Genomic DNA, 7,919 nt, shown 5'->3' on the forward strand with positions numbered 1-7,919 from the left:
AATGGAAAATAGTGTGTTTAACCCCTCCAGCGTTTTAGGGTCATATTATATGACCGGGCGTCCATATTTTATAAAAGTATTTTGATATTTTTTTCTATCAAGCGGAAAAACGTATTTTTGACATTAGAATGAGAAATAATAATTCTCTCTAGTTTGCCTTAAATATTTATACAGGATGCCATTAATAAAATAATAAAAATACTCAAAATTAATAATTTCACTATCGAATCAATCGGATTAACTTTGAAAATAATTTCTTATTTTTTTAATATATTAACGAGATAGAAGTGAAGTTACAGTTTTTTTACAAATGCCCCAAAAAAGCGAGCGTTTTTTTTCAAATATCGAGTTCTCTCAATTTTTCTAAAGATTGGGGTAAAAAAATAAGTTAATAATGTGGTTAGCGTGTTTGACAACATTTTTCACGTTTTATATTATAATTTTATTATTTTGAAAAAGTAATGTATATTTTAAATGCTAAATTTTAAATCTTTAAGATAATTTTTTATAGTCTGAAACAGTATTTATTTATATGGAAAATTAAAAAATAAGATGTATATAGCACATTTGAAATATACAGAGAACATTGTCAATTGAAGAAAAGTAATCAAAGTATTGAGGGGTTAAATTCCAAGTTTTTTGTTGTAGCTTTGAGCTCAGATGTCATAGTTTATTCAAGGCATTTTTAAATAATAAAGGGTTTTTATTTTCTTCTTAACCACTAGAGCGATGGGTGTTCGGTTGTCAATTTGGCCATTCTATTTAATTATGTAGTAGCATTCCTCAAAATATTAATATGGAAACATAATCTGAACACTGCTTACTGCGGTTTAAATCAAATGAGTCCACCTAGATTTCACGGCTTATCCCATATGTTAGGTGCTATGTAAATTTGGCACGTTATGTCAATTGACGGCTAAAGACGTTTTTCAAACTAGCCATATTATGCAAAAAATCGCTAGAGTGGGTAGGTTAATTTGGATAATATATTATGTATAGTATCTAGCTAAAGTGAGGATTAAAACACAACCTAAAAACGTAAGAATCCATTTTAAATCTAATGCAAAATAGGTTTTTAGAGTAGGTTTGCATATTAAGAACGAGTCTGAATAGAAAAACTTTATCCAAACTAACTAACTATAAGGGTAGGCTTACCTAATAACAATTACAATAAGGCACTAGGTATAAAGAATAAACTGTCTAAAATATCATAATAATAATATCCACAAATACATCATAACACAACAAACATTTAAAAATAAACAGTCTCTTAATGTACAAACATAATATGATTTAAGATACATATCTGCCCTGATGATGGACACTGTAAGGTTGTCCGAAACGTTGGCCAAAAAAGGAGTTAGCGCAACACGGCATAACACCCCAAAAACAAATAGCAAAAATACAAACATAATGTTAAATATTTGAATTTGATACAATCACTTCCTCAAACAGAAAGTAACTTCCTAGAACAGAATATATATCCTGAGATATAGGCCGGTATTTCAGTTGCTTTTTAGGCTTGGCTTGAAAGGTATTCACGTCCGTCAAGGAGCCCTGGCTAGATAAGCCTAGTGATGCAATTTTTTAATATATTTGTTCTAAATTATGCATAATGTTAAAATTTTACCACTTATACCTAGGTATGTAAAAGCCCTACGGACGTAAAAAAAAACTGAAACAAAATTACTCGTATAACGGGCTGTAACGAATGAATATTGAGTAACAGAATAACTGGGAATAACAGATTAACAAACAATATGTATGAATACAAACAGTATGTTTGAGACGGTGTATGGATTAGTGCAAAGAGTTTTTGCATTAATGTAATTAGTCGATGAGTGTGTGCCAAGACCGAGTTGTTTGTTGGTCCGTCCTCTCTCTTTGCCCCTGTGGGAAACGGTGTGATGTAGTTAGTTAGTTAACAAACAATTCGTCAGGTGTATTCTAGTCTTTGCCAAAGTTCGGCAATCAAGACGAAATATCTAATCACTTGATCCGTTCTGAAAATAACATCCTTTTATTTGGTATTATGTCATGTAGCAGCATAGTAATAATAGGTTTTCTTCTCAGTATTTTCTCTGTAAAATATCGGTGTTTAATTGTTTTATGGAGACCATGAAAAATAAATATCTAAATAACTAATATTTGAAGATTTTATATTATAAATACCTATTGCTGTTATATTAGTCACACCTCTAATACCTACTGACTATCCTTAACATTAACAAAGTAAATATTTCCCTCTTCCTTCCACTTCCTGTCCCACGTTTTTATTCCGTATATCAAAATGTCGACGTAAAAATTAAAACTTAGGTAAGTAGCTACCTGATTACGGTGTTTCTTGACAATTATTTATTTATCATTGAAAAACATAAAATTTAAATGAATGGTGACGAGGATGCTGAATCGGTTATATTTTTCTGGACAATTGACACTTAAGATGTTGTTGACATCTTGAAATTGTAGGAAATTGGTTTATTGTCGGTCGTCAGAATACATTTCACGTAAAATAATAGAATATATGAAAGAATAGTATTCAAACCTCATAATAATATACCTATATGAACATGTACATTATATGTAGAAACCCAATGTAAATACTACTTTATGCGTAATTACTTTATTTCTTTAATAAAATACATAATAAAAAAACGTCTTTAAGAAACGACTCTACTCCTGTCGTCATTCTGTAGGTACGTATAAATTTGCAAACCGAGCCACGAATTACGAGAAAGGAACAAAGCAACTGCAAGCGGTGGTTCGCGTCATTTGCGGTTGCTTCGTTCCTTTCCTATGTTATACTTATAATATTTCGATACGTAATAAAGACCTTCCTCTTAAAATATCCGTTGGTGATGCAGATGCTTGAGAGGGCTTCGATTTAAAATAAAATCGTCTTTACCAGGTAGATAGATAGGCATAATCGTATAATTATGTTTTTTGGTACCTAGTAGGCGAAAATATTACAAACATATTTTACAATAATTTGTTTTTGTATGTTTTTATTTAGTTATAAAACTACATTTTTATATCTAGTATTTACCGTATATAAAGTCTAGTATTAACATTATATATAGGACACTTTATAATACATCTAAAACTTATTCTAGAAGCAAGGCTTTTAGCTTCTTTACCATCTGTCGGTAATTTGGTAATTTGTTATTCGATTAATTTGAAAGATTCATTTTTTTCTTTAGTATTATCTTTTAAACCTGCTAAACGACATTTATAACTTTGTCAGCAGGAACGTATTGACAACAGTTTATATAACAAAACTGTACATTTTTAAAGGTATTCGGGGTGTCCGGGGGTAAAGTAAGCTTACTTCTGGAGGTGATTCCATATGACGGTGGAAATAAAAATAAAAAACAAAAAATTAATTTTTAGAAATTTATGTTTATTTTGTCATACGAAAATATTTTCGCATTCAAGAATATTTATTTTCCCCTGCAAAAAATTCAACGTTTTTTTACCTAAAAACTACATTAAAACGTTGGTATTTTGGAAAAATGTATTTTTTCCTGTACTATCATGTAGAATTACCCCCCCAAAATTAGCGCATTTTACCCCCAGACACCCTGCATACGCATGCAAATTATGATCATAATTATCAGTTTGATATTGATCGAAATATTCGTAGAAATAAAATTAATATGTAGATCACTAGGTTAAATTAACAGTATAGTAGGTACCTACATAAATCTATATTCCAATATTTTTAGCAGTATTCGTTATAATATTCGTTTTAATATCAAACAAGTACCTCCAAAAAAATATTTAAATTGTTTCATAGATGTAGGATAGATAGGATAGATATAGGGTATGATAAAACGACAGTCGTAATGTTAATTCCAATTAGCGATACAACGACTTCACACCATGGGAAATCATTACTTGGGTGATGTTGACATATTCAATACCAACTTGGCAAGTTTTGTGGATCATTTAAAACATTTATTTCAACAATACTCCTAAACACATCATGTAAACCTACAAATAGCTGTAATTTTCTGTTTTTGTTTCTTGTGTTTGTATGACTTGTTGCATAGCTTTTATCAAATGTAATTTTATTCATATTTTTATGTTTCAAAGTATCTGTCAAATTAAAATTATACTACCAACCATGTAAAAGCCCTCTGGGCGTTAAATAAATAAATTTAAAAAAAAAGGCTTCAAAGGTTAGGTTAGGTTAGGTTAGGCATCAATATAAAACATCTATTCGTAAATATCGACTTATATTATATTTAACAATTTAGTATTCAATGGTATTCGAATGCAACGATGTGTCAAAATTTCAAAGCAATGGGTGAATAAGTTACGGATTTTTAACAAACAAACATTTTTATTTGTGTAGATTGACTTTGGTAGTTTATTTAATATTTAGGGAACAGTATAGTTTGGGGTTCTTTCATCGTACTTATCGGTGCATTTCGAAACCACCAAGCCTGCAATTTGTACTATGTTTATGGTAAACTATTCTAATCTCTTCGCTATAGTACAAAACAAAGTCGCTAACCGCGACTGTCTGTTTGTGCGCTTAGTTTTGATCGGGTTTTCACTATCATTTAGAGAATTTCTTCCGGAAGGAGTAGAAAGTACACAAAAGTTAAGAAACGCCGGGTACACGTCAGCAAGTCAAAATTAAAGTTTTGAGAACATTTTCCTACCCACAGACATGAACGTTATCTGCTATAGCACTCTTTCTCTTGTGGGCGCTGGAGGCTTTCAGGGGGAAGTAGAAGGCTCAAAGAAAATTAGGGGGCGTTAAGAAAATCTAGAGGGGCGACGGCAGACCAATTCTATCTATGAAAATTTGACTTTTACTTCCTTATAACAAAACATTAACATGGACATACCAGATTAAGTGTTGGATCCTTTTTCAAATGTCAACACAGCAAGATCATCCCAGTTAGAATAACAACCTATATAACTGACAACAAACGAAGACTTAAAAATTAAATTCAAGAATGGCTAACATGCATTTTGGCTGCAGAAGCAATTCTTTCAACTGTACCCTGGCCCCTGGGATATGGTCGGATATTCAACGATTTCTGAGCATTCCCATCGTCGTATTTGTGTGAAAGTGAATTTAATGCTGTAGCAACGTTGCTAACTAAAAAGAAAAATCGGCTGCAAGGTACTGAACGGTGAATTCGATCCTGGTATTACATTTATTATAAACTCGTCGAAATTATCCGATTCATCCTTCACATTAGAAAAGTTTTAAATTCAAAGCCCTCTTTTAATGTTAGTAATAATACTTCTAAATATGATAAAGTGTGAGTTTTATTTCCTCTCATTTAAATATTCTTTGATCTCAGAAATATGATATGGGTGTTCATATAGTATCCATGTAATAAAGCATGTTTAAAGATTATGTAAAAAGGTAAGTTAAAATGTGGGGCGCTGTATATATTTTTAATCTTAATGTGGGCGGTGGTCGAAATAAGTTTGATAACCTGAGTGCTATAGGTTAGGTATACATTGTTTTAATATAATAACAATTTGGTCGATGGTCAATGGTCATATTTTTTGACAGGAAAGAAATACGTAAGCAAAATAATTTGTATGTACGGTACGTACTCCTTTTAATATTAGATAATAATATATGTTTATTATTTACTATCATGTTATTCAAGGTTGAATGTACGCCCATATTATTGGTAATGAATATTATGTAACATACCAAAGTATTAATGTCCTAATAGTGTTATCAAAATAGTTTGCATTATACATAGTTAGTTAATCAATAATATACTTATCATTTGTTTACGAATTTCTAGATCGTAGATGAAACCATCTAATACCTAAATTGGTGTTTTTTTAATAAAAATAATGTTTTATATAATTTTTTTAAACTTCCAAATTGCCTATCAAATTTGATAGATCTATCATCAAATTATGATCAATATACAAGTTTAAAATACCCATTGAATTTACATAGATACTATACGATTGTACCACCCCAGCCAGGTGCACTCCTGTCCTGGTGAGACCGGTACACCATGCAGGGGGCATTCTTTTATAAGGACTTGGATCACGTGCTCGGAGGATTGCAAGGAGATTGGAGTTTAATCGACCGGTATACATGGCAACCTAATAAGCCAATATTGGAATTTAGGATGGGCAGGAATATGGGAATTGATTGAGCATTATTGTTTCTTCTATTTGTATTCCTTCTTCTTGCCACTTCTTACATTTCCTTGCCTCTTTTTGGCTCTTCCTGGGTCATCTGTCATCTTGTATCTTCTATTTTCTCTTGACTCCGAATTTTGCATTGAAGGGATATAATTAAATAGGTCGATTAATTTAATACAATTGTACTCCTGGTGAGGTACTCGTAAATACAGACCTTTTAAAAATGATATGAATGTATATAAGACTGTTAATTATTGTATATCATGCCTAACTTGAAGAAAATCAAAATGTCTGGAATTACCTACCTACTGGACAGTAACGCATTCACCGTGTCGCCGGAGGGCGATGTATTGCAAATTTTATTATATTGGACATGTCGTCGGTTTTTCCGAGGGTCTTTAAATTTTAAGGATCAAACGTCATGACACTCATTCATTCTTTGTATTTATTTATACAATTGAGAAGTAATTTATTTTAAAAAAGTAAGTAAAAAAGAATTCCATTGAAAGCCTTCAAAATTCATTTGTAAAGCCTGCATTGCCAATAAGCTCAACCCGTCTCACTTTTTGCTGTTTCAATGTATGGGACTTGATGAATGTTCTAATTCCAAGAGTTCAGTATTTATTCTTTAGCGTGATGTTTCTTGATAAATTACCTTCCTTGACACAAAGACACGCCTATTCATGTAGTCACCGTAATTATACCTACTCGTGTTTGGACGCAAATTACTTGAGACACAAAAGGATTAAGCATTGAGTGGATTAACGAAAACTAAAGTAACAATGATAGTTCATTATGACCAAAGTATTTATCATCATCGTTAACACTTAGTTCTTTATAGGTAGGCACTTAGGAAAAGGTATAAAAGATTGAAACCTATTGAATATACGGTAAAAAAATATTTTTTACTGAAAGCTGAATATATATGTATAATATCGTGTTGTATATAGACACAATTTGGTGTTCTGTGGTATCTTATGTAATTGTAGCTCCTTACGTAAAGAGTACCTAGTTATTATTAATTAGGTAACTACCTACAGGGCCGACCAAAGATATTTTAGAGTTCTTCTAATATCTTTGGGGCCGACCCTGAGCCAAACGGTGCCTGGCGCTAGTAAAACCGAATGATGAACCGTAGAATCTATACAGTTTGCTCCGGATGAATCTGATTATAACTTGACAAATGGGTGTAACATTTTTGAATAGTTTTATTGTATAGTTTACGTATCTAAGTACGTAATTAATTTGTAGTTCAATAAAAAATGTTGTTGTTTGATGATTTCAAAACCTCCGTTTTTGTAAATAAATCACCTCACTTACATAACTATTTTTATAACATAAGATTTCGCGTAGCAAGCATATAGGCCCCGTATATCTTGACAGAAGTAAATATCTCTAATAGCGAGGATAGTGTCTGACTGATAAACGCGGCCATATACGTGGCCCTAGTGCCTGACAGTTTGATATATTTACCAATAAAGTCTAAGGAAAGATTACCATTTTTTTTTAATAAATGGCATACAGAGCTCCGGGCCAAAAGGCCCCTTTCTCTTTCAACATGAGTTTAGAATTGGTTGTAGGAAGAGGATTACCATTACCAAACTTCGAAAATAGAGGGTTACTTTATGTTGATGTTGACGACAACTTTACTAATTTAATCTCTAAAAAAATAAATGATTTTCATCTACAGTCTATAAAGAGTGGGTGTTTGTGCAATGTGAAATTGGGTAGATACTTACCTTAAGTGATGATTAATCAGATATACAATGGTAAGTATT

The sequence above is a fragment of the Hesperophylax consimilis genome, chromosome 9 (assembly GCF_061612785.1).
Source record: "Hesperophylax consimilis isolate HC1 chromosome 9, BYU_Hcon_1.0, whole genome shotgun sequence".
Lineage (NCBI taxonomy): Eukaryota > Metazoa > Arthropoda > Insecta > Trichoptera > Limnephilidae > Hesperophylax > Hesperophylax consimilis.